Below are 25,380 nucleotides of genomic sequence, written 5' to 3' on the forward strand. Positions count from 1 at the left end.
TCAATAGCCTGGTGAGTCAAAGGCCAGGAGGCCAGAGGTGGGAGCTAGCTCCCCTGCAAATCTCCCGTATTCCACCAGCACTTGAACCCCAGTCCCTGCCGTCCTCAGAGACCAAAGAGGTGTCCCAAGGGTCAGAAGGGGGTTTAGCTCATTTCTGGTCTGGCCCCCCAAGTATCCTTTTACACACAGTCCCAGAGGGCAGAGGTGGTTGTGTGGCTTTCCCGGCCCCTCTGTGGACCTCCTTCCCTAGCTCAGCCCACTGGACCATGGCCTAGGACTCTGGCCAAAGATTATCCCAAACAGCGACTGCCATCCCACTGCCATCCCAGACACTGAAGGGTGGCTTTGGGATACACCCAGGATCTCCATTGTTTTTTTTTGTTTGTTTTTTAGCTGACAAACGCCCATGTAAGTTTCCCTTCTCTGAATTGCTGGCACTGATCAGGGCCAGAGGGACACAGAAACCAGAATGCAAGTTAAATGTTATCTCAGATAATTAACACTCGGAGAGAAGCTGCCTGAGATAGCTCTGAACTTTGGGAAAACTCTGGAAAGTTGGAAACCTCATAGGGAGTGAAAAGGAATTCCTGTGATTTAATCCTGGGATGCCTGTGTCAGTTTATAAATCTTCATTATTCCAATTTGACATCTCTGAATCTCCCAAAGAACAAAAATATAATAAACGTGGACTTTGGTTTTTTGGGCTTCCCTCATCAAACTGTTCATCGTGGGTGGGAAACCCAGGGGTCTGGGACTCTCAGATGCACAGAGTATCTGCCTCAGTGTGTCCCTAAGAGACCTCTAATCTGTAAATGCTGGGGAGGTGAGAGGTGGATTTGGGGGAGGTTGATGGTTGGTCCCTGAGCTCTCCAGGGAAGGTCACCCAAGAAGTCTTGGAGCCGGGCACCCCCATCCTGCTCCCCACCCCTCGCCAGCAACAGCTGAAGTGCAGCCCCTGAGTCTGCCCGCATCAGAGGGGTAAGGTCCCACCTCCGCTGCTACTGCTTCCTGAGCAGACTCACACATCTGCAATCTCCACCCCAGCAGGGCTCCGGAATGTTTGCAGCCTTAGAAGTAGTCACAATGCGCTAAAAATGCAGTGACAACAGCTGTCTTTGGGGAATATATTTAAGGGTAATAGGATCTGAGAGTCATTAGTGCCAGAAATGTGGATCTCATCTTATTTTTAAAAACAAAGTGTCACATCACCAGATGCTCCAGCCCACACCTCAGGCCATGTCATCAAATAAGCACAGCCCTGGTGTCTCCTGAGTGCTGGGGTCATGGTCAGAGGTCATCCTCATGGGTGTCCACATTGGATTCCAAGTCTTCATGGTTCCAACTCGGACAGAGAGTCTGGTGTGAGGAGGCAGGGCTCCCAACTCAGCTGCTTCTCCTTCTACATTTCACCTGAGGCCCACCCCAGGGAAGGGCGATGTTTGGGGCCCTTTGGGCATGAAGGTCACACCTGGCAAAGGGAGCCCCACGTGGAGCAGGCATGGCTGACCCCTCTGGCCAGTGTCCGAGGACCAGGCTGCAAGGGACCCGAGCTCCATCGGCACCCAGAGATGCCAGTGTTCCTGGCTCCGGAGGAGGAACAGACCCCTGGTTGTGCTGTTGCACAGGGATAAGCATGAAGTTTGGGGATTTCAGAGGAAAGGCCCCCTGACTTGTGGTCAGAACTGTTGCTCAGATGACTTCTTCCTCTAGATCAGTGCTGTCCTATACAAATATAATGCAAGCCATATAGGTAATTAAAAATTTTCTAGTAGCCACATTAAAGAATTAGAATGGAACAGGTAACATTAATTTGAGTAATAAATTTTATTTAACCCAATCTATCCAAAATGCTGTTATTTCAATGTGTAATTAATGTACAAAACTGTTAATGAGATAGTTGACATTCTCTTTTGTACAAAGCCTTTGAAATCTGCCATGTATTTCATATTCACACATATCCATTTGCACGAGCCACATTTAAAGTGCTCAGTAGCTGCATGTGGCCAGTGGTTACCATACTGGGCAGTGTAGCTCTAGAGGCTGTTCTCAGGGGGCATGTGGAAGGGCCAGTGTGTGGGGAGGTGGGATAGTCTTGGCCCTGAAGGAGCTGATAGTCATTCATGGTTGTTTTTTCCCGGGGGATCCAGGACAGCTGGGGGTGATGGGGTCAGTCCTTAGGCCTTTGCACATGCTGTTCCCTCTTCACATGGCCAGGGGCCCAGGTCCTGGGGCTCCCTGTGGTTCATCACAGAGGCTGGAAAGAGTGCAGAGGCAAACTTCCTGGGGGTGTGGGCCCTGTGAACAGACAGCCTCCCTCACCCCCATTTCCTCCCCTATAATATGATTTCTCTGTGAGACAGGGAGCAAGGTCATCCACCCTTCAACAAATGTTTCAAAGCACTGACTACTGCAAGACTGTACTCTAGGATCTGGGAATAAATAGAGCAGTAAAAAAAAAATAGACAAAAACTCCTGCTTTCATGGAGCTTTTTAGTTGGGGGAGGTGCGTGGAGAGACAATAAACAAATATATATCAGTAGTGATAAATATTGTTTTAGTCTGTTTGGACTGCTGTAACAAAATACCATCTACTGGGTGGTTTATAAACAATAGACATTTATTTCTCACAGTTCTGGAGGCTGAGAAGTCCAAGATCAAGGTGTCAGCTGAGTCAGTGTCTGGTGAGGACCTGCTCCTTCATGACCTAGTTATGTCCTAAAGGCCCCACCTCCCAGCACCATCACATTGGGGGTTAGGTTTCAACATATTAATTTGTTGGGAGACAAAAATTCAGTCCTTAGTGAATGTTAAGAAGTAAAATAAAGTAGGAAAAATGATAAAGTAAAATAAAGTAGGAAAAGAGAGTACTGGGAGGGGATGTCCACACCTATCTGTGGAGGAATCTGAGATTGCTATGATGGTGACACTGTATACAGAGACTGGAGGAGAGCAGGAGGAGTGAGGTCAGAGCGTGGGGCGGGGCCCACATCATGTGGGCCTTATAGGCCTTTGTAAGGTCGTCCGCTTTTACCCTGGGTCAGATTAAAGGCCACTGCAGGGTTTTGGGCAGAGAGGTGACATCATCTGACTTATATTCTACCAGGCTGTTGGATTAGTTTTCTGTTGCTGCTGTAACAAATTACCACAAATTTGGAGGCTTAAAGACCACAAATTTTTTTATTGAAGTATAGTTAATTTACAATGCTGTGTTAATTTCTTCTGAAGCAAAGTGATTTAGTTATATGCATATATATATATTCTTTTTTTAAATATTCTTTTCCATTATGGTTTATCATAGGGTACTGAATACAGTTCTCTGTGCTGTACAGTAGAACCTTGTTGTGTATCCATCCTATGTGTAATAGCTGACACCTGCTAACCCCAGCCTCCCACTCCATCCCTCCCCCAGCCCCCTCCCCACCCCAGCAACCACAGCCTGTTCTCTATGTCCCTGAGTTTCATAGATAGGTTCGTTTGTTTCATAGATAGGTTCGTTTGTGTCATATTTGAGATTCCACATGTAAGTGATATCATATGGTATTTGTCTTTCTCTTTCTGACTTACTTCACTTAGTATGAGAATCTCTAGTTGCATCCATGTTGCTGCAAATGGCATTATTTCATTCTTTTTTATGGCCAAGTAGTATTCCATTGTGTATATGTACCACATCTTCTTTTCTTTTTCGATGATACACTTGCTTTAGTAGTAAACTAAAATCAATTTATATTTTTTTATGACTTTTTTTTGAATTTTATTTATTTATTTATACAGCAGGTTCTTATTAGTTATCCATTTTATACATATTAGCGTATACATGTCAATCCCAATCTCTCAATTCGTCACCACCCCCACCCCCCCTGCCCCCACCACTGTCCCCCCTTGGTGTCCATATGTTTGTTCTCTGCATCTGTGTCTCAATTTCTGCCCTGCAAACCGGTTCATCTGTACCATTTTTCTAGGTTCCACATATATGCGTTAATATATGATATGTGTTTTTCTCTTTCTGACTTACTTAACTCTGTAACAGTCTCTAGATCCATCCACATCTCTACAAATGACCCAATTTCGTTCCTTTTTATGGCTGAGTAATATTCCTTTGTATATATGTACTGCATCTTCTTTATCCATTCATCTGTCGATGGGCATTTAGGTTGCTTCCATGTCCTGGCTATTGTAAACAGTGCTGCAATGAACATTGGGGTGTATGTGTCTTTTTGAATTATGGTTTTCTCTGGGTATATGCCCAGTAGTGGGATTGCTGGGTCATATGTACCACATCTTCTTTATCCATTCATCTGTTGATAGACATTTAGGTTGTTTCCCCATCTTGGCTATTGTGAATAGTGCTGCTATGAGCATAAGGGTGTATGTATCCTTTTGGATTAGAGTTTTGTCTGGATATATGTCCAGGAGTGGGATTGCTGGATTATATTGTAATTATATTTTTAGTTTTCTGAGGAACCTACATACTGTTTTCCATAGTGGCTGTACCAACTTACATTCCCACCAACCATGTAGGAGTGTTCCCTTTTCTCCACATCCTCTCCAGCATTTGGTATTTGTAGAGTTTTTAAGGATGTCCATTCTGACCAGTGTGAGGTGGCACCTCACTGTAGTTTTGATTTGCATTTCTCTAGTAATTAGTGATGTTGAGCATCTTTTCATGTGCCTATTGGCCGTCTGTATTTCTTCTTTGGAGAAATGTCTGTTTAGGACTTCTGCCCATTTTTGGATTGGGTTGTTTGTTTTTTTGTTGTTGAGTTGTATGAGCTGTTTGTATATTTTGGAAATTAACTCCTTGTCAGTCACATCATTTGCAAATATTTCTCCCATTCTGTTGGTTGTCTTTTCGTTTTGCTATGGTTTCCTTTGCTGTGCAAAATCTTGTAAGTTTGATTAGGTCCCATTTGTTTATTTTTGTTTTTATTTCTATTGCCTTGGGAGATTGACCTAAGAAAACATTGGTACAATTTATTGGTCAGAGAATGTTTTGCCTATGATCTCTTCTAGGACTTTTATGATGTCATGTGTTACGTTTAAGTCTTTAAGCCATTTTGAGTTTATTTTTGTGTATGGTGAGAGGGTGTGTTCTAACTTCATTGATTTACATGCAGCTGTCCAACTTTCCCAACAACCCTTGCTGAAGAGACTGTCTTATTCCCATTGTATATTCTTGCCTCCTTTGTTGAAGATTAATTGACCGTAGGTATGTAGGTTTACTGCTGGGATCTCTATTCTGGTCCATTGATCCATATGTTTATTTTTGTGCCAGTACCATGCTGTTTTGATTACTGTAACTTGGTAGTATTGTCTGAAGTCTGGGAGGGTTGTGCTTCCTGCTTTGTTCTTTTTCTTCAGGATTGCTTTAGCAATTCTGGGTCCTTTATGGTTCCATATAAATTTTAGGATTATCTGTTCTAGTTCTGTGAAAAATGTCATGGATAATTTGATAGGGATCGCATAAATTTGTAGATTGCTTTGGGTAGTATGTCCATTTTAACAATATTAATTCTTCCAGTCCAAGAGCATGGAATATCTTTCTATTTCTTTGAATCATCTTCAGTTTTCTTTATTAATGTTTTATAGTTCTCAGCCTATAAGTCTTTCACCTCCTCCTTGGTCAGGTTTATTCCTAAGTTTTTTATTTTTATTTTTATTTTTTAAAATTTTTTATTTATTTATTTATTTTTGGGCTGTGTTGGGTCTTCATTTCTGTGTGAGGGCTTTCTCTAGTTGCGGCAAGTGGGGGCCACTCTTCATCGCGGTGCACGGGCCTCTCACTATCGCGGCCTCTCTTGTTGCGGAGCACAGGCTCCAGACGTGCAGGCTCAGTAGTTGTGGCTCACGGGCTCAGTTGCTCCGCGGCATGTGGGATCTTCCCAGACCAGGGCTCGAACCCATGTCCCCTGCATTGGCAGGCAGATTCTCAACCACTGCGCCACCAGGGAAGCCTAGTTTTTTATTTTTGAGGGTGAGATTTTGAGAGGTATTGTGTTTTTTACATTCCCTTTCTGATATTTCATTGTTAGTGTTAAGAAATGAAACTGATTTCTGTATGTTAATCTTGTATCTTGCTACCTTGCTGAATTCATTTATCAGCTTTTGTGTGGAGTCTTTAGGGTTTTCTATGTATAGTATCTTGTCATCTGCATATAATGACAATTTTACCTCTTCCCTTCCAATCTGGATACCTTTTATTTCTTTTTCTTGTCTGACTGCTGTGGTTAGGACTTCCAATACTATGTTGAATAGAATAGGTAAGAGTGGGCATCCTTGTGTTGTTCCAGATTTTAGCGGGAAGGCTTTCAGCTTTTCACCACTGAGTATTTTTTTTTTTTAACATCTTTATTGGAGTATAATTGCTTTACAATGGTGTGTTAGTTCCTGCTGTATAACAAAATGAATCAGCTATACATATACATATATCCCACCATTGAGTATTATATTGGCTGTGGATTTGTCATAAATGGCTTTTATTATGTTGAGATATGTTCCCTCTATACACACTTTGGTAATAGTGTTTATCATGAATGGATGTTGAATTTTGTCAAATGGATTTTCTGCATCTATTGAGATGATCATGTGGTCTTTGTCTTTTCTTTTGTTTATGTGGTGTATCACATTGATTGATTTGTGTATGTTGAACCATCCTTGTGAACTTGGGATGAATCTCACTTGGTCGTGGTGTATAATCTTTTTTATGCATTGTTGGATTTGGTCAGTTTAAATTATCTTTTACTTCTTGATTTAATTCTGGTGGGCTGTATGTTTCTAGAAACTTGTCCATTTCTTGTAGGTTGTAGAATTTGTTGGCATATAATTGTTCATCTTATTCCCTTATGGTTTTTTGTATATCTGCACTATCGGTTGTTATGTCTCCTTTTTCATTTCTTATTTTGTTTATTTGGGTTCTCTTTTTTCTTTTTAGTGAGCTTGGCCAGAGGTTTGTTAATCTTGTTTACCCTTTCAAAGAACCAGCTCTTAGTTTTATTGATTTTTTCTATTGTTTTTAAATCTCTATTTTACTTATTTCCTCTCTGATCTTTATTATTTCCTTACTTCTGCTGACTTTAGGTTTTGTTTTTTCTTCTTTTTCTAATTTTTTAAAGTGGTAGGTTAGATAAACAACACAAATTTATTATCTTCCAGTTCTTTGGACCAGAAGTAGGACATGGTCTCACCAGGCTAAAGTCAAGGTTTTGGCAGCAAGGCTGCATTCCTGTCTGGAGACAGGCTTCCTTGCTCATTCAGAGGTTGGCAGGATGCGGATTGACGCAGCTGTAGGACTGAGGTCCTGTTTTCCTGCTGACTCTTGGGTGGGACTGCCCTTAGCTCCTCCAGGCCACTTTCCCATCTTGCATGAAGCCTCCTATATCTCAGAGCCAACAACAGATGTGGAATTCTTCTCATGCTGCCCTTCCTTTGAACTTCTTCCACTGTCACAGCTCTCCCTGACCATAGCTGGAAAGGTTCTCTCATTTTAAAAACCCACGTGGTTGGATCGGGCCCACCCAGATAATCCAGGGTGATCTCTCCATCCTTAACCTTAATCACATTTGCAGAATCCCTTTTGCCATGTAAGGCAACATAGTCTCCAGTTCCAGGGATTAGTGAATGGGCATCTTTGGGGGGATAGCACCATTATTTTGCCTCCCATGGGAATGGATGAGATGGTGGTGGGTGGGCGACGAAGGAAGGAAGCCAGGAGGCAAGGAGGAGGCCAGGGCAATAATCCAAGAAGAGGGAGTGGTGGCTTGGCCCAGGGTTGTAGGATGGTGGGGGAGCAAAGTGTTCACATAATGCACTTATTTTGAAGGTAGAACTGACAGGTTCTGCTGTGAGATTGGACATAGCATGTAAGAGGAAGGAAGGAGTCAAACACCCTGACTCCTCAGTTTTGGCCTGAGCAGGAGGAAGGATGAAGTTGTTGCTCTCTGGAACAAGGGAGACTGTGGGAGAAGCAGGTTTAGTGTTTGGGAGGTGGGGTGGGATTCAGGATTTCTAAGAATTTCTGGTTCCTGAAAAATCCTGTTCAATTTAGGGAGACAGAAAGATGGGGAATATTATCAAGGAATTGGCCAGCAAGCGTCACAGGGTGAGGTCACTGGCACAGCAGTTCCCATTGACGAGGGCCAAGTATCTGACAGGTATGCAGAAGGGACGTTATGGCATCAGCTCAGCTCTGATGTCGGCTCTCTGCGGCAGGAGGCTGACCGCTACCCAGTACCACCTTGCTGTCTCAGCCCCTGGGGAGCTTTGAGTCTCACTGGGAGGTCAGAACCAAGTGCAGGAAACACTAACTTCCAGGGCCAGGCAGCAGCTGCTTGGTGCCGGCGAGGGGGCCCCAGGTGAGAGAAGCTGAGGGCTGCCCTCCAGAAGAGGCCTGGGCTCCCTGGGAAGTGCCCGCACCTGCCACTCAACCCCTCAGCCAGTGGCTCTTCTCTTCCACGTTTGGTGGCTGTGACAGCCAGGCCAGTGTCTATGATTTCCCACATCTGGTGTCCTGGGTCTCCGCGTCTGTGTCTGTCCGTGATCCCTCTTGTCTAATCACCATGGTTTCTCAGGTCACTGTCCAAGATCTCCCACGTCCAGTGTCCACATTCTCTCATGTCTGGGGCAGCCAAAGTGCCACTCATCCCCTGGTGACCTCACTCTGGGAGCACAGCGGGGAGGAGGCTAGTGTGGAGCCAGCCTGCGTTTCCGGAGGAGCTCCTTACCCCGAAAAGAAGGCGGCGTGTCTTGCGTTAGGGTAGTGAGAAGGCCGCCTCTGAAGATCACTTGGTCCAAATTCCTCTGTTCCACATGGGGAAACCGAGGGGATTCGGGAGGACAAGACCCTTGCAGGCGCTGGTGGCCTCGCACAGCGCTGCCCAGTGTCATTTCCCGGGTGGCTTCTCTTCCGTGCCCTGGCTGGGGTGACCTTGCTTTGAAGGGTGGGAGGCGTGACTCCAGGTCAGGTACGCTCTGCCTTGTCCTTTGTGGCCCGGAGCCTCCTCCTCACACCTTGCCCCCTCCTCTTTCAGTTCTCCCCTCTCCTCCATTGATGCTACCCACCTCCTCTTCCCCCTTTATCGGGCTCCTCTAACCCAGCTCCCTCCTCCTCCTCCTGTTGTTTCTCCTCCTTCTTGTCCAGGCTGCAAGGGGAGCTGAAGCTGGTTTTGGGGTAGCTGGTTGCTGGCTTCCCTGTGGGGCTGGTATTCAGTGCCCACAGATGCCTGGGCCCCGTGGCGGGGGACTAGGAGGGAGGTCTGGTGTTCTTCCTGCCCCAGGTTCCTGGCTCCCAGGGATGGCGTGGGGAGACCTGACTGCCTATTTTGGGGAACTCTTGGGCCAGAGACTACCTTGAGGGCCTTCTGCAAGCAGAGGGGACCATCTCAGAGGAAGGCCTGTGACTGTGACCTTCATGGGGCTCCTTTTGTTGGCCTATGTGGTAAGTAACGTCATTAAGATGAATGTGTGTTTTGGTAAAGGGTGTAAATGTATAAATAGTATCCTTTCCAGCTCCATATATCACCCTGCGTTTATTCTGTGCCTGGTGCATAAGCTAGAAGGCACACATTGCTATCTGGGGCTGTGAGTTTTAAAGTACATTAAAGGAGTTTACTGAAAACTCTTGGCAAACAGATAAAATACAATTACTCTAATTCCCAAGGCATTACAGACAGAGTGTCCTGAAAACCTGCAGTATAATAATTCACAGGGAGCCATGACAGGCAGCCTTTGAGGCATCAGAAGCGCTGCTTTTGTAAACTTCAGAGGCGGCCAAGAGCTGTCCCTCGGGAGACCCATGTCCTGTGTTTTATTAACCTCCCTGTTTCTAGCTGAGGAGCTGCAGGGGGAATCTAGCTGGCAGGGCTGGCTGCTGCCCTCGTGAGCTTTTCTAGGGTCACATATTGGGGGGAGCAGGGAATGAGATGTCCCACTTTCTTCTGGCTGTACCCCTCCCTGTCTACATGCTGTTCAGTAGCAGGCTGTGCTGGGTAGTTGCCTTGCATCATGGGAAATTCTCATTGCCCATGAAGTATGCAGGACTCTTAGCCCCTTCCTGGGAAATGGAGGCTTTTGCTGGGATACCTGGAAGAAGGATATTAGTGATCAGGTTTTTCAGCTTCCCAGAGGATTTGAGGTTGATTTCTAAGCTATACACAGGAGACACAGGACAAATTCTGATGCAGAGGTGGAGTTGCCACCCCATGGGGCTTGAGCAAGATCCCACAGGTGCTCTTCTCTGCCTTGCTTCCCTCACTTTCCGGGGAGATGGAAAATGCCCCTGGGGCCTACAGACTTTGGGTGCTGCTGAGTAACTGGCATCCTGTACCCAGGATGGGCACCCGTGCTGTTCTCCAGAGCTCAGGGAGAGCCCGGACCTTCCTGGGGAGGAGGTTTGGAGGAAGTGGGTGGCTTAGCTACTGGGCATCTACGTGATCAGCGGTGGACAACTACGAGAGGGTCAGAACTGTGGGGGCCCTGGACCCCAATTTCTTAGAGAGGGAGCTGTGGATGGGCCTTCCTTGATCAGGGCTCCTCCCTGGCCCCCAGTCCTGAAACTCCCAGTCCTGGGCCACTCTTCAAAAGCTGGACTAGGTCTGCTGTGCTGAAGATCATGGGCAGCGCCAGAGAATTTGTGCAGCGTGAGCAATGGTCTTTCAGGCATGATGTATAGAGTGGGTAGAAGCAATCAGAGGGCAGAGTGGGTGAAGGTCTGTGTGACTTCAGAACTCTGTGACCAAGTTCTCAGAGCAGAGCAGACTCTTGTGGGAGAAGGGCCTTCCATGGACATTGAACATTGCATTGAAGAGATGTCACAATAGCCAAACCCCAATCAATTGCATGAGCTGAAATGTTGGGGGGCCTGAGCAAGGAGTCAGGTGGGATGGAAGTTTAGAGGAGGAGATTTCTGGAACCTATCCTCTACCTGCATCAGTAGTTCACTGCGAGATTTCATTCTCACCTGTGTTGCAAGAATACAATAATAATAAATACCTCCCCAAACAGCAACGCCTAGGATTTACAAAGTGTGCACTTCCAGGGTGGCTAAGGCCCAGAGAGGACCTGATACCTGTGGCCGCCTGGCTGGCAGGCCTCAAGTGCTGTCCTTTGGAAGGTGGCCCCAGGACCGCCAGCCAGAGTCTGGCTTTGATGTCTCAAAATTGGCGCCTTGTTTTCTTTTTCATTAAGCCTCTTTGTGAAGCTTCTGGCAACAAGTGAGTCTTAACCTATCCTGTCACTTAGCACACTCGGTCTTGTAGTCGGGCATCCTGCTCGGAGCCCAGGCAGGGCCCTATTGGGCACAGGGATTGGGAATACTTTGGGTGGTCTAAATGGAGTCAACCTGGACCTTTTTCCAGTGCCAGATTTACAGGGGCTGGGGAAATTGGTAGCTTTGGCTGGGATTTAATTGCTTCGATAGAACTGTATGTGGAGTTTCTTGTGGGAGATACAGAAATTAGACCTGCTTAACTGGACTGACCCCTTCTCAGCCACAGTCACTGTATACAAGCATCCTCTTCCACTACCAGGGAGACTTTGTAAGTGGTGTTGTTTAAAGTAGTTGTTCGTGGGACTTCCCTGGTGGCGCAGTGGTTAAGAATCCACCTGTCAACGCAGGGGACACAGGTTCGAGCCCTGGTCTGGGAAGATCCCACACGCCACCGAGCAACTAAGTCCATGTGCCACAACTACTGAGCCTGCGTGCCTAGAGCCCGTGCTCTGCAACAAGAGAAGCCACTGCAATGAGAAGGTCGTGCACCGCACTGAAGAGTAGCCCCTGCTCACTGCAACTAGAGAAAGCCTGCTCACAGCAACAAAGACCCAACACAGCCAAAACTAAATAAATAAGTAAATAAATAAATTTATTTATTTATTAAAAAAAAAAGTAGTTGTTTGTGAATAATCATCGACAGTGAGACACTGGAACTCACCAAAAAAGATACCCTACATCCAAAGACAAAGGAGAAGCCGCAATGAGATGGACTTTGACAGGACTGGGGGAAACAGAGACTCCACTCTTGGAGGGCACACACAAAGTAGTGTGCACATCAGCACCCAGGGGGAAGGAGCAGTGACGCCATAGGAGACTGAACTAGACCTTCCTGCTAGTGTTGGAGGGTTTCCTGCAGAGGCGGGGGGTGGCTGTGGCTCACTGCTGGGACAAGGACACTGGCAGCAGAAGTTCTGGGAAGTAATCCTTGGCATTAGCCCTCCCGGAGTCCTCCATCAGCCCCACCAAAGAGCCTGTAGCCTCAGTGCTGGGTCACCTCAGGCCAAACAACCAACAGGGAGGGAACTCAGCCCCACCCATCAGCAGTCAAGTGGATTAAAGTTTTACTGAGCTCTGCCCACCAGAGCAACAACCAGCTCAACCCACCACCAGTCCCTTCCATCAGGAAGCTTGCACAAGCCTCTTAGATAGCCTCATCCACCAGAAGGCAGACAGCAGAAGCAAGAAGAACTACACTCCTGCAGCCTGTGGAACAAAAACCACATTCACAGAAAGATAGACAAGATGAAAAGGCAGAGGGCTATGTACCAGATGAAGGAAAAAGATAAAAACCCCAGAAAAACAACTAAATGAAGTGGAGATAGGCAACCTTCCAGAAAAAGAACTCAGAATAATAATAGTGAAGATGATCCAGACCTCAGAAAAAGAATGGGGGCAAAGATCGAGAAGATGCAAGAAATGTTTAACAAAGACTTAGAAGAATTAAAGAACAAACAAACAGAGATGAACAATACAATAACTGAAATGAAAAATACACTAGAAGGAATCAATAGCAGAATAACTGAGGCAGAAGAATGGTTAAGTGACCTGGAAGACAGAATGGTGGAATTCACTGCCATGGAACAGAATAAAGAATGAAAAGAAATGAAGAAATCCTAAGAGACCTCTGGGAAAACATTAAACGCAACAACATTCACATTATCAGGGTCCCAGAAGGAGAAGAGAGAGAGAAAGGACCAGAGAAAATATTTGAAGAGACTGTAGTCGAAACTTCCCTAACATGGGAAAGGAAATAGCCACTCAAGTCCAGGAAGCACAGAGAGTCCCAGGCAGGATAAACCCAAGGAGAAACATGTCAAGACACATGGTAATCAAATTGACAAAAATTAAAGACAAAGAAAACATTATTGAAAGCAACGAGGGAAAAACGACAAATAACATACAAGGGAATTCCCATAAGGTTAACAGCTGATTTCTCAGCAGAAACTCTACAAGCCAGAAGGGAGTGGCATGATATATTTAAAGTGATGAAAGGGAAGAACCTATGAAGGTTACTCTACCCAGCAAGGATCTCATGCAGATTCGACGGAGAAATCAAAAGCTTTACAGAGAAGCAAAAGCTAAGAGAATTCAGCATCACCAAACCAGCTCTACAACAAATGCTAAAGGAACTCCTCTCAGTGGGAAACACAAGAGAAGAAAAGGACCTGCAAAAACAAACCTATAACAATTAAGAAAATGGTAATAGGAACATACATATCGATAGTTAACTTAAAGGTGAATGGATTAAATGCTCCAACCAAAAGACGCAGGCTTGCTGAATGGATACAAAAACAAGACCCATATATATGCTGTCTACAAGAGACCCACTTCAGACCTAGGGACACATACACACTGAAAGTGAGGGGATGGAAAAAGATAGTCCATGCAAATGGAAATCGAAAGAAAACTGGAGTAGCAATACTCATATCAGATAAAATAGACTTTAAAATAAAGAATGTCACAAGAGACAAGGAAGGACACTACATAATGGTCAAAAGATCAATCCAAGAAGAAGATATAACAATTATAAATATATATGCACCCAACATAGGAGCACCTCAATACATAAGGCAAATGATAACAGCTGTAAAAGAGGAAATCGACAGTAGCACAATAATAGAGGGGGACTTTAACACCTCACTTGAACCAATGGACAGATCATCCAGACAGAAAATTAATAAGGAAACAGAAGCTTTAAATGACACAATAGACCAGATAGATTTAATTGATATTTTTAGGCCATTCCATCTGAAAACAGCAGATTACACTTTCTTCTCAAGTGCATTAGGACATTCTCCAGGATTGATCACATCTTGGGTCACAAATCAAGCCTTGGTAAATTTAAGAAAACTGAAATCATATCAAGCATCTTTTCCAACCACAATGCTATGAGATTAGAAATCTATTACAGGGAAAAAATGTAAAAAACACAAAGACATGGAAGCTAAACAATACATTACTAAATAACCAAGAGATCACTGAAGAAATCAAAGAGAAAATAAAAAAATACCTAGAGACAAATGACAACAAAAACATGATTATCCAAAACTTATGGGATGCAGCAAAAGCAGTTCTAAGAGGGAAGTTATAGCAATACAAGCCTACCTCAATAAACAAGAAAAATCTCAAACAATCTAACCTTACACCTAAAGGAACTAGAGAAAGAAGAACAAACAAAACCCAAAGTTAGCAGAAGGAAAGAAATCATAAAAATCAGAGCAGAAATAAATGAAATAGAAACAAAGAAAACAATAGCAAAGATCAATAAAACTAAAAGCTGGTTCTTTGAGAAGATAAACAAAATTGATAAGCCATTAGCCAGACTCATCAAGAAAAAGAGGGAGAGGACTCAAATCAATAAAATTAGAAATGAAAAAGGAGAAGTTACGGTGGACACCGCAGAAATACAAAGCATCTTAAGAGACTGCTACAAGCAACTCTTTGCCAATAAAATGGACAACCTGGAAGAAATGGACAAATTCTTAGAAAGGTATAACCTTCCCAGACTGAACTAGGAAGAAATAAAAAATATGAACAGACCAATCACAAGTAATGAAAGGGAAACTGTGATTAAAAATCTCCCAACAAACAAAAGTCCAGGACCAGATGGCTTCACAGGTGAATTCTATCAAACATTTAGAGAAGAGCTAACACCCATCCTTCTCAAACTCTTCCAAAAAATTGCAGAGGAAGGAACACCCCCAAACTCATTCTACGCGGCCACCATCACCCTGATACCAAAACCAGACAAAGATATTACAAAAACAAAAACTACAGGCAAATATCACTGATGAATATAGATACAAAAATCCTCAAAAAATACTCGGAAACAGAATCCAACAACACATTAAAAGGATCATACACTATGATCAAGTGGGATTTATCCCAGGGATGCAAGGATTCTTCAGTATACACAAATCAATCAGTGTGATACACCATCTTAACAAACTGAAGAATAAAATCCATATGATCATCTCAATAGATGCAGAAAAAGCTTTTGACAAAATTCAACACCCATTTGTGATAAAAACTCTCCAGAAAGTGGGCATAGGGGTTAACAAAATGGATAAACATTTAGCCAGGAAAGAGGGAGAAAAGAAACCTCAACATAATAAAGGCCATATACAACAAACCCACAGGAAACATCATTCTCAATGGTGATAAACTGAAAGCATTTTCTCTAAGATCAGGAACAAGACAAGGATGTCCACTCTCCCTACTGTTATTGAACATAATTTTGGAAGTCCTAACCACGGCAATCAGAGAAGAAAAAGAAGTAAAAGGAATACAAATTGGGAAAGAAGAAGTAAAACTGTCACTGTTTGCAGATGACATGATACTATATGTAGATAATTCTAAAGATGCCACCAGAAAACTACTAGAGCTAATCAATGAATCTGGTAAAGTTGCAGGACACAAAATTAATGCACAGAAATCCCTTGCATTCCTATACATTAGCAATGAAGGATCAAAAAGAGAAATTAAGGAAACAATCCCATTCAAACAATGTCAATCCCATTCAACAAAATCCCATTTTGTTGTCACCATGGCAACAAAAAGAATAAAATACCTAGGAATAAAGCTACTTAAGGAGGTAAAAGACCTGTACTCAGAAAACTATAAGACACTGATGAGAGAAATCAAAGATGATACAAACAGATGGAGAGATATACCATGTTCTTGGATTGTAAGAAACAATATTGTAAAAATGACTATATTACCGAAAGCAATCCCTTTGGATAGTATAGTCAATGCACACAGATTCAGTGCAATCCGTATCAAATTACCAATGGCATTTTTTACAGAACTAGAACAAAAAATGTTAAAATTTGTTTGGAGACACAAAAGACCCCGAATAGCCAAAGCAATCTTGAGGGAAAAAGACGGAGCTGGCGGAATCAGGCTCCCTGACTTCAGACTATACTACAAAGCTACAGTAATCAAGATAATATGGTACTGGCACAAAAACAGAAATATAGATCAATGGAACAGGGTAGAAATCACAGAGATAAACCCACACACCTATGGACAACTAATCTATGATAAGAGAGGTAAGGATATACAATGGAGAAAAGACAGTCTCTTCAATAAGTGGTGCTGGGAAAACTGGACAGCTACATGTAAAAGAATGAAATCAGAACACTCCCTAACACCATACACAAAAATAAAGTCATAATGGATTAAAGACCTAAATGTAAGACCAGACACTATAAAACTCTTAGAGGAAAACATAGGAAGAACACTCTTTGACATAAATCACAGCAAGACCTTTTTTGACCCACCTCCTAGAGTAATGGAAATAAAAACAAAACTAAAAAAATGGGACCTAATGAAACTTCAAAGCTTTTGCACAGCAAAGGAAACCATAAACAAGACGAAAAGACAACCCTCAGAATGGGAGAAAACATTTGCAAACGAATCAACGGACAAAGGATTAATCTCCAAAATATATAAATAGCTCATGCAGCTCAATATTAAAGAAATAAACACCCCAATCCAAAAATGGGCAGAAGACCTAAATAGACATTTCTCAAAAGAAGACATACAGACGGCCACGAAGCACATGAAAAGATGCTCAACATCACTAATTATTAGAGAAATGCAAATCAAAACTCCAGTGAGGTATCACCTCACATCAGTTAGAATGGGCATCATCAGAAAATCTACAAACAACAAATGTTGGAGAGGGTGTGGAGAAAAGGGAACCCTCTTGCACTGTTGGTGGGAATGTAAATTGATACAGCCACTCTGGAGAACAGTATGGAGGTTCCTTAAAAAAGTAAAAATAGAATTACCATATGACTCAGCAATCCCACTACTGGGCATATACCCTGAGAAAACAATAATTCAAAAAGACACATGCACCCCAATGTTCATTGCAGCACTATTTACAATAGCCAGGTCATGGAAGCAACCTAAATGCCCATCGACAGACGAATGGATAAAGAAGATGTGGTACATACATACAATGGGATATTCCTCAGCCATGAAAAGGAATGAAATTGGGTCATTTGTAGAGGTGTGGATGGACCTAGAGACTGTCATACAGAGTGAAGTAAGTCAGAAAGAGAAAAACAAATATCGTATATTAATGCATATATGTGAAGTCTAGAAAAATGGTAGAGACGAACTGGTTTGCAAGGCAGAAATAGAGACACAGATGTAGAGAACAAATGTACGGACACCAAGCGGGGAAAGCCAGGGGAGGTGGTGGTGGGATGAATTGGGAGATGGGGATTGACATATATACACTAATATGTATAAAATAGATAACTAATAAGAACCTGCTATATTAAAAAAAAATAAAATGCTTATTAATCTAGCATTATTAGTCTAGCATTAGTTATGGTAGTTAAGCTTTTAGAGATAATGAAATATACATGTGCCTCCAGAGCATGCCATGTTCCCCGAAACTGAACACATTCGTGAAGAAAAGTTGTTGTGGTAGGATGATGGTGAATATTAATTGTGTGGATTTACATACTCTACAGATGGCAGTGCAGATGCTGGGTACAGTCAGGAGCCGTGACACAGGCCAGCAGGAAAGGGGAGCCTGGGCTCGCTTTGCACTTCTCGCTGGGGATGTTACCCTAACTGGCCACTGAAAGTTTCCCACTGAAGTTTCACAGGCCACACCGGGGTCAGAGGTGAAGCTGGGCCTCAAGCCCGGGGCAACCTGACGCTGAGCTCTGCTCTTCACCAGCTGTCCCACATGGGCGCCCGGGTGGCCCGTCCACCTGTGTCCCAGTGGGGGCCTCAGCTAGTTACCGCACATCTATCCTGACCACCTCCCTCCTCCCCAGGCCCCTCCCACCTGAAGTCAGGAAGGGCCAGTGATGATTATTTTTAGACCAGCAGTTGTTAATTATTGAGTGCCTATGCATGCCAGGCATCGTGCTGGCATTGAGGTTACTCTCACTCATGGAGCTGACGTCTCAGCAGTCAGCAAATAACCACCAGGGAGATGTGCATTTACCGACTGTGAGAAGGGCTCTGAAGGCAAAGCAAAGAGAACGATGGGAGATGGTAAGATGTTGGCAATAGTAATAATGGCTGACACTAATTATTTACTACGTGCTCCACACAGTTCAAAACACTTTCAGTGGATTTTGTCCTTTGACCCTCCTAACAGCTCTATGAATTAGTTCCACTTTACAGATGAGGAAACAGAGGCTCAGAGAGGTGAGGTAACTTGCCCATGGTCACAAAGCTCCTAAGCAGCATACCTGGGATTTGAATCAGGAAGTCTGATTCCAAATTCCCTGCTGCTCACCACTATGCTCTGTTGCCTTAGAAAAGAAGGAATGAATTTGGATGACACAGGAGGTAGGGAAGACTTCTCAAAGGAGGCTGCGTGTAAACTGGACCTCAGAAGCGAGCTGGTGGCGGGGGACAGCCCTGGGAGAGGAGAGAGCTTGGTGTCCTGAGGCATCAGCATCCTCAGGGCTGAGGCTGGGAGTGCTGGCCCCTGCAGTACAATTCAGTTTCACGGGGCCTCTGGGGCTGGTGAGCTGTGAGTCCTTATCCTAAAAGCCACAGGAAACCGTGTCAGGGTTTTGAGCAGGGGAGTGACAAGAACCAACCTTTTTTCCCCTACATTATTCCTCAGGGAGGGGATGAGGCCCCCTTTCCACTGTATAGAGGGTCGGTTTGGTAAGTTGGCATTTAGTCTGTGGGTAGAGCATCTAAGTTCAGGGCAGACTGGGTGCAGAAAAGGCATCTGTCGGCTCCACTTTCAGACTTTGAAGAGGCAGGGGAGAGATGGGACACATCACACTCAAGGTGGTGCAGCCCTCTGTGTGGCGGGAGGCATGAGAGGCCAGCCAGCCCTGGAAGGTGTGTGTGTGTGTGTGTGTGTGTGTGTGTGTGTGTGTGTGTGTGTGTGTGTGATGCCTTCTGAGACAGGACAGTTGGTGAATGCAATAGGCATGGGCATGCACATTTATCTCTGAGGGAGCTGCAGCCCGGCAGTGGCTTATTTGAAAGATTACAGCTTCGAGGAAAGAAACACATTGGTTAGCACTGACCTGTGGTTTATGAGTCCCAGGACCCCTGCCCCTTAGAGGGGAATGACTCTATTTGCTGCATAGAAGAAGGGGTCCCTTTGTGTTAAAAAGGAAAAGGCTGCAATGCATATCTTGGGAGCTGCCATGCACTTAAAGTAGGAGGAGATGGGGACTCAGGAAGCATCTGGTTCTGCTCTAGGGTGGGCTCTTTGGTGGGAAGATTTTGGTTGGTGCAAAGTTTTATCAAGCCCAGGGAGAAGGCCAGGGTCTGAGACAGTGACCAGAGTGGGTGAAGAGCGGAAATGTACAACATACTTACTGCAGAAAATAGAAATACATCAGCGGTTTTGTTGAAGAGGTGAAAGGAAGTGAATTCACCAGCTGTAAGAAGGTGGAAGTCTGGGAGTGCTTCCTGGCAGAGGCAGGCCTTGAGCTAGACTCTATGACTCTCAGGACAGTGATCTTTAAGCCCTGAAAGCCGCTGCAGAGGCCTGGCCCTGGGGAAAGGTCCTGCTTGTGTTAGAGCCTCATGAGGTTCCACAAGCCAAGGTTCAGATAACAGCCCTGAGGACTAAGTCCAGGCTTCTCATTCTGTGCAATGCTTTGGCGAGTGGTCTCCACATGTAAGCTCTGGAGTTCCTACATGGATTGAAGGGTCTGTGGAAAAGTGGGCTAGAGGACTGCTGTGTTTGTGTCACTTCACATGGTCGATTGTCTCATCAGGAGTGGGGGCAGTGATGGACCTGAGGGGGCCCCGCAGACACCCCCAGCCACCCCTTAGCTCTGCCACTAATCTTAGCCACTGTTCTCAGCTGGGCTGAGGGCTGCTTCCCGATACCAGTCCTCTCTTCTGTTCTGATGTCCAAGGACAGGCTTACACATTTTCAATCCATCGAGGGCTATTCTTGACCTAGAACAATCTGCATATTTTATGTTCGTCTAAATCCCAGCGACCCTTCAGGACTTTTTTCCAGTGCTTCCCCTTCCTCTCACCATGAGCTCCACAAGCGCAGAGATTCCCGATTTCATTCCCTGGGGTTTTCCTAGCTTATAGATCACGGTCTGGCATGTAGTGAGTGCTCAGTGGATAAACATGGAATGAACGAATGAAGCTTTCCTGTCCTTCCAGCCCTGGATTTTTACGAACCGCAGTTGGCATTTATTGAGTTCATTCCTGTGGTGGGTTGAACAGCGCTCCACACCTACCCCAAATTCGTGTCAACTGGGAACATCAGAATATGACCTTATTTGGAAATCAGGTCTTTGCAGATGTAGTTAAGGATCTTGAGATAAAATCATCCTGGATTTAAGGTGGGCCCACATAAGACTAAAATCATCCTGGATTTAAGGTGGGCCCACATAAGACTGGTGTCTTATATGAAGAGAAGACACAGCAATACACAGGGAAGGAGGCCATGTGAAGACAGAGGCAGAGACTGGGGTGATGTGTCTAAAAGCCAGGGAACACAAAGGATTTCCGGCAACCACCAGAAGCTCTGAGAGAGACGTGCGACAGATTCTCCCGCATAACCTCCAGAAAGAGCCAATCCTGCCAACACCTTGATTTTGGACTTCTGGCCTCCTGAACTGTGAGAGAATAAATTTCTGTTGTTTCAAGTTAGCCAGTTTGTGGTAATTTGTTACGGCTGCCCTAGGACACATACAATTCCTACTGTCAGTATTTTGTAAGCTCTCACTCCCTTCTAGAGCAAAGGCTTGGTCAGGTCAGGAGCAAGTCTGGGTCACCACCATAGGTCCACTGCTTAGTGACCAACCACCCTGGTTTGTCTGGGACTGAGGGGTATCCCAGGATGTAGGATTTTTAGAGAACTAAAATGGGGGCAGTCCTGGGCAAACCGGGATGAGTGGTCATCTTGCTTGCAGGGTGCCTGACACTGTGTCAGTGCCTGGTAGGTGGTGGCAGTTGTGTCTTGTGTGTGGGAAGAGCATGGGCTGGGCCAGATGCAGGTGGTGTGTGCAGAGATTTTGTGCAAGATGAGCCTGGAGTCGGATAGGAGAGAACTGAAGAACTGGAAACTTACTGTGGGTAATAGGGAGCCACAGTAGGTCTCTGAGGGCTGCAGGGTTCCTCTTGGGAGGCCTGGGGATTCCTGTGCTGGAATCCCTGTGGGCTCCCTCTAAGCCTGCTCCTGGGAGGGCCAGGCACTTTGGCTGCAGGAGTTCCCCCACAGGCCTCCCAGAAGCGGGTCTCCTGCCCCCAGGCTGCAGCCAGCACCTGCCGGGCCCAGGGAACTTCTTTCTGAAACCAAGGGCGGAGAAAACCTAGGCGTGCCCACGTTCACCCTTCCCTCCATTTAAATATACTGAATGGAGCTGATTGCCTAAATTGAAGGTATTATAGTACAATGATTGTTATAATTAAAACTATTATCATCTGAAAGAGACCAGAACCTGGGAAACCACTGCCAAGACTTTTAAAGCTTTTAAAGCATGTTTTAGAACCAGATAAAAGCTCCTTTGTGTGGAGTGTTTGAGAGAGGGAGTCTGTGAGTGGGCACCTGTGGGCTCTGAAATGCAGCCTGGTCCTCCATGAGGTGGGTGCGAGCAGCAGGGGTTTTTGTCCAGAGGGTGGCCGCTGCTCTGTTAGCCCAGACCCGAGATGCTGCCCTCAGCAGTGCGGGCAGAGCAGGGTTCACTCTGAGGGTCCAGGCCAGGCGGGGATCCGATGGAGGAGCGTTGTCCTGAATGTGGGGCCTGTCGAAACAGACATGTTGCATCCCCCCCTCCCCACATTGGGGAAGGACAGTCTGGCTCTGGCGGGAGAAAAGGGGGCAGTGTCTGGACTGGAGGTGTGAGACCCTGGGGGTCTCCAGATGGCAAGAAGAGGGGACAGTAGTCCTAGAGTGGTAGGCTCAGGGAAGGCCTGGGATGGCAGGATGGGGGCTTACAGCGGGCTCTCAACCTGGCCATCAGGAGCCCCCTCTGCTCACGGGACAGGACTCCCAGATGCCCAGGTGGGTGTGGAGCTGGAAACAGCCTGAGAGGAGCTGGGGCTAGCATAGCCAGCAATGACTCTGCTGAGTTTGGTTACCTCACACTCTCCTCGGTTTCCCCACCCCCACGTTGTACAGGCGAGGAAGCTGAGGCTCAGAGAGGGAAGGGATGGGCCAGGGTCACCCAGCTGGTAAGTGGTAGGGGCCAGGCTCTGGACCCCCAACTCCAGGGTGCCGTGCCTTTCACCTTGGGCCTCTCTGCATCTGGCGATGGTGGCCATGCTTGGTTAGCTGTCTCTTGGGTTGGTACCATGTGTGCTGGTCCTTGATTTGGATGGGCACTTGATTATATTTTGTCCCACCTTGGTTTCACTTCTTTTTTTCCATTTTCTTCTTTCAAAAAATTATACAATTAATGCACGAAACCGTTCTTATTAAGAAATCAAACATTATGGGTGATAATAGTGCCAACTAAAGAATGTTGCTCGCCATCTGGTTCTACAAGGATTGAGTCATTAGCCACTGTAGTCGCTGACCTTCAACACACCCTGAAAGCAATTCCAAGTGGAGATCAGGAATGAGGCACTCTGTGCTCTGGGAAAACTGGCAGAACAGTCCTTCAGATAGATATTTTTAGGAGAAAATTTTAGGAACCCAAATTCTTGCATCTCCCCATACTTAGAAAAGCGCTAAAACCATTAACTAAGATACCTGTTTCTGGTGCCTAGCAGCAACCTTCTACTGAGATGTGTGCTTGATCACAGGTACCCTTCGCCTATCACATGTACACTGACCTCCCCCCTTACCTCTTTGGAACAGTTCTCAGTGCTCTCTGAGAGGCGGTTTCCCAGGCTACAGTCCTCAGTAAGACACTGAATAAACTCAACTCACAGCTCTTCCGTTGTACGTTTTTTTCAAGTTGATAATAGCTAACTCAGAGCAATAATCTTAGACGTGTTTGTGTATATGTATACGTACATAAGACATTTAGTCCTCATACAGCCTTTTGAGGTAAGCACCGTTTTCCTTATTTTATAGAAGAGAAAATGAAGGCCCTTGCTGGAGGCTACACAGCTGGGCTTAGAACTGGTAGACTGGTCAGAGCCTGTGTGTTTGATTCCTGTAGTATGGAGAAAGTGGAATATCCCCTTGAGAATATCCCCTTTCCCCCCACAGTCTTACTCCCTCCTCCTCCTGAAGCAAAGATCAGTTACTGTTTCTTGTATCTGCTTTCAGACCTTTCTCATGAATTTACACATAACAGAGTTTTTGTGTATGTGTTTTTGGACATAAACAGTATCATTTGGTATTTATTGTTTGCAGATTGCTTCCTTCACTGAACAATACATTGTGGTGATATTTTCATGCCAATAACATGCCAACGCTGTACCCTTCTTAAATGTTGCAGTGTGTCCCCTAGTTTATTTATGATTGAGTATATACTAGTGCCATGGATTGAATATTTGTGTCCCCACAACCCCCCAATTCATATGTTGAAACCTAATCCCCTAGGTGATGGTATTAGGAGGTGGGACTTTTGGGAGGTGATTAGGTCAAGAGGTCATCTTGCAGATGAGATTAGTGTCTCTATAAAAGAGACCACAGAGAGCTCCCTTGCCCCTTCCACTATGTGAGGACACAGCAAGCCATCTATGAATCAGGAAGCAGGCCCTCACCAGACACCAAATCTGTTGGTGCCTTGGTCTTGGACTCCAGCCTTTAGAACTGTGAGAGATAAATGTCTGCTGTTTATAAGCCACCTAGTCTATGGTAATTCTGTTGTAGCAGCCTGAACAGACTAAGACGACGAGTAATCATGAAGATATCAAAAAAAAAAAAAAAAAAAAAAAGGAGATGCAGCTTTTTCACCTGATGGTTTAGCAAACATTAGGCAGATTGCTATCATCGAGTGTCAGCAAGGACGAGGGAAGATTCTTGCTCATTGCTGATGGCTGTGCACATTGGGGCAGCCTTCATGGAGGGCAGTTAGGCAGTATCTATTAAATTTAAACTAGCACACCTTTGTCCTACCAACCACCACGCCCCCCTCCCCCAGCCCACAACAGCTTCTAGATCTCTAGCCTAGAGACAGATGTGCATATACCAGCAAGGAGACATCCTAGTGATGTTCACGTAACACTGTTGGTAGTGGTGCAGCATTGAAACAGCCTGTTGTCCTCATCTTGTGTCTCAGCTGGCTTGTTCAGGTGCTGGGTCCTAGGCTGGCTCCCAGCCTCCCCGAAATGGATAGAGACCTGCCCATATGCCAGGAGATCAACAGATACTTTCTGGGTTTTTTTTGCTTTGTGAACTTTTCTTACCCAGGTTCTGTGTATGTAGGTTCAGAACCCAAATAGAACTAGTGGGCTTAGAATGAAAGATGGGAGTACCCTGCCCCTCGTTCCCTGCTCCCAGCTCCCAGGAATCAACTGCTTTCAATGTTTAATATAATTTATTTTTGTATTTCTTGTATTTTCTCTGTATTTCTATACTATTTGATTTAACTGCTTGATTTTTTTTTTTCATTTTGGATATGACCCATAGACTTTCTTTTGAGGAAGGGAAGGATTATTAATTCTTGTTACTGGCACAGCCTCCTCCCCTGCCCTGCCTCTCTCCCCCCACCCCCTCCCAAGAGCTTCCCCTTCCTCTCTCCTGAGAATGTTAAATCCTCATTTTGGGTTAAGTCAGTATTCAGTGTTTATATTATTATGATTATGTAACTAATATTTACAGAGAGCCACATGCAGTACTATGATTATAGTTTCTTGTACAACTTTTAATTTTCTCAGAAGTTAATAATTGCTCATTTCTCTTCCTTTATTTTGTTTTATGTGTACCAATTACAAATTATTTCCCAAACTCCATGACAACAATGAAAATCTCTGAATATTTTAAACACAGCACCGAGCAACTTGTTTTGTTTATTTTTCCGACAGCTCTGAAGAGCCTCCAGCCTGCAGCTGCTGTCTAGACTGTTCTCTGGAAACAGCACCCAGATTCTTACCTGAACTTTCCACCACCTTCTCCAGGGCATCCCCTGTGCCCTGGATCCCACTTCATTGTCTTTCTTGGATTCTTCCCTTCTTTTGAGGGGAATACTTCCTCCAGTAACTTCCTGAGGAAGGGGACTAGGAGGTAAGTTTTTGGAGACCTT

At 45.0% G+C, this 25,380-nt stretch overlaps 1 protein-coding gene and 1 long non-coding RNA gene across 5 annotated transcripts in view; one reads left to right on the forward strand and one right to left on the reverse strand.

Annotated features, from left to right (window-relative positions):
* LOC309657420 overlaps positions 1 to 25,380 on the reverse strand; it is a 1,054,509-nt gene that overhangs the window by 39,172 nt on the left and 989,957 nt on the right. The window lies entirely within an intron of this gene.
* Positions 22,250 to 25,380, forward strand: part of FSTL4 (follistatin like 4) — a 734,694-nt gene continuing 731,563 nt past the window's right edge. For 2 of the 4 annotated variants that reach the window (XM_082454713.1, XM_082454715.1), the window contains exon 1: positions 22,258 to 25,361. The gene's annotated coding sequence lies outside the window, so the exon portion shown is untranslated. Of the gene's footprint in view, positions 25,362 to 25,380 lie in introns of all 4 variants that reach the window. The other 2 variants (XM_082454719.1, XM_082454717.1) reach the window with 2 other exon arrangements.

The sequence above is a fragment of the Balaenoptera physalus genome (genome assembly GCF_965194825.1).
Source record: "Balaenoptera physalus genome assembly, chromosome: 3".
Taxonomy (NCBI): domain Eukaryota; kingdom Metazoa; phylum Chordata; class Mammalia; order Artiodactyla; family Balaenopteridae; genus Balaenoptera; species Balaenoptera physalus.